Here is a 2,747-nt window from a genome sequence, read left to right as displayed (position 1 = left end):
TTTATTATAATATGTTGGTATGTTTTGATATTAGTGACGTTCCTTCCAGACCCTATTGGGAGGACGTTACAGATTGGTATCAGAGCATAACCAGGCTGTTATAGAGAATCAGGATTGCATTTTTATGTATGCCTTACTTGTTAGCTAGGGTGCCTTAGCAATCTAGGAAACTATAACCTTTCCTACCTTAGACTTTAAAGCACTTAGGATTGCCTTGTAATCTTAAAACATACGCCTTACAATCCTATCCTAAAACTGATCAAAATCTCATTCCTAATGTTAGGATGTCTAATTATCATCAAACGACCAAAATGAATCTTTTCAAGCCAACCGAAAAAGATACTGAAAGGTCTTCCACATAAAGACCAGTCCAAAGTCCACCTTATGGCTTTGGTGGTCCTCCCTCACCAAATTATAGCCAAAATACTACTCTAAAGTTACATGGGTCTCCTGAATACTATCCAACCCCGAGGAATAAAGACAAGAGGAAATGTCTTGAAGAAACTAGGCCGTTAAAGAAAAGATCCCGATCTCCTTTCTACGATGAAGTTGATGCCAAGTACGAGCTCATGAATCTGCGAAAAACTACCGATGACCTAATTTACCATATTGCAAGGATCGATTTTCAAATGAAGGAAAAAGACCTAGCGATCATGAAGCTCATGGAGGAAAATGCTGAACTAAAGAAAGAGATAAAGTTAGTGAAGTATGAAGGTGATAGAAATACCCGATGGGGGAAGCAATCTCTCTCCTACCTAAGAGAAGATGTTGACCTTAGATTGAAGATGGAGGAAAACCGCTTGAATAATCAACTTTCTATAAGGGACCACAAGTACCATGTAATCAACAATGAAGTTTCTAACCTTTATGATAATCTCGAGTTCTTGCATGAGAAACAAAAGGCGAAGAATGAGAAAGTTAAGAAGTTTATGAAGAAGGTTGAGGACGAGAAGAAGGAATATGAATCTTAATATTCTTTAGTTATCTTTCTATTTTCCATCTATGTAAAGGCAATGCCTTAAAACTATTTCTATTTCCGAATCATTTATTAAAAGGCTTATTTAATGCCTAGTTCCTTAATAAAATAAAGTGTTTTATTTATATCATGTGATATTAATACTTTATCTTATTCCTACTTGTAGTGATAAAATAAATTTGTTAACTTATCCGACTTATGTTCACTTTTATGTAGTGACATCATGGTTCGTTCAGCTGCACCTACCGTTAACAATGTTGTGTTAACTACTGAGCAATTCCAACAGTTACTCGCTGCCGCCCAAGGAAACGCCCAAGCTAACCATGCTAATCCACAACCGAAACCTTGTTCCTACAAGGATTTTTCAAAATGTCATCCTCTAGCATTTAAGGGGACTGAAGAAGCTGTCGAACTAGTCCGTTGGTTCGAGAAGATGGAATCTATTTTTCGTATTTGCAACTGTGGTGATAACGATCGAGTAAAGTATGCCACTAGCTCATTGGGTGGTAATGCTTTAACTTGGTGGACTGCTCATGCCAAGTCTGTAGGAATTGATAATGCTAATGCAATTCCATGGGATGAACTCAAATGCACGATGGTCAACAAATTCTGTCCTCGAAGTCAAGTTCAGAAACTTGAAGCTGAGTTCTGGGAACTCAAGGTCAAGGGTACTGACATTGAGAACTACACCAATCGTTATCTGGAGGTTTCTACACTATGTCCTGAAATGTTTCCTACTGAAGCTAGAAGAATTGAGCAGTATATTGAAGGTCTTCCTGAGGATGTTCAAGGGAATGTTATAGCTGCCGAGAAGGTTACTTTGGATGCTGTGATTCTTATGGCACAAAATCTAATGTTGGCTAAGAGAAGAAGAGCGTCGGCCAGTAAGCAGGTTGAAACCAAGGGTAATGATGGTAAGAGGAAGTTTGAGCCATCTCAAAGTTCAGCTCAGAATGATAATAAGAAGCCTGCGGATAATACAAGATCGAATTATAAGGGTACTTATCCTTTCTGTATTCGTTGTGAGAGGCATCACCCGGGGGAGTGTACTGCGATTTGTGCGTTGTGTAAGAAAGTGGGACACGTTGCTAAGGCGTGTAAGACTCCTCCGAAGGATAAGGCTATTGTTCTGGCCAAAGCTCCTCCTACATGCTATACTTGTGGAGAGAAGGGACACATTAGTTCGAATTGTCCTAAGAAGAAGGATAATCCCGCTACTGGAGCTAATGCTACTGCTGCGAAGGGTCGTGCGTTTGTTATTACTGCTGCTGAAGCCCGAGATGAAGATGAAGTTATCACGGGTACGTATCTTGTCAATAATTTCTATGCAACTATTTTATTCGATACTGGTGCCGATAAAAGTTACGTGTCTAGAGATTTTTGTACCCTATTTACTGAAAAGCCTCAACCCTTAGAAACTAAACGATTAGTAGAAGTGGCTAATGGAAAAGTCATGCAAGTCGATAAAATCTATAAAAACTGCAATCTAATCTTAGCCGATAAGGAATTTAAGATAGACCTTTTGCCGATCGAACTCGGAAGTTTTGATGTCGTAGTTGGTATGGATTGGTTACGTCCATTACATGCTGCTATCATGTGTTACGATAAAACTGTTAATGTTCCATTGGGGAATGGAGATACTCTCATCATCCAAGGTGAAAAGAGTGGTTCCAATCTTAATATCATCTCCTATATCAAAACCCGCAGATACCTTATGAAAGGTTATCCAGCCATTCTAGCCCAGGTTAAGCTGATCGAATCGGAAGAGAAG

The sequence above is a fragment of the Rutidosis leptorrhynchoides genome, chromosome 3, assembly GCF_046630445.1.
Source record: "Rutidosis leptorrhynchoides isolate AG116_Rl617_1_P2 chromosome 3, CSIRO_AGI_Rlap_v1, whole genome shotgun sequence".
NCBI classification, from domain to species: Eukaryota; Viridiplantae; Streptophyta; class Magnoliopsida; order Asterales; family Asteraceae; genus Rutidosis; species Rutidosis leptorrhynchoides.
This window is presented reverse-complemented; position numbering follows the sequence as displayed.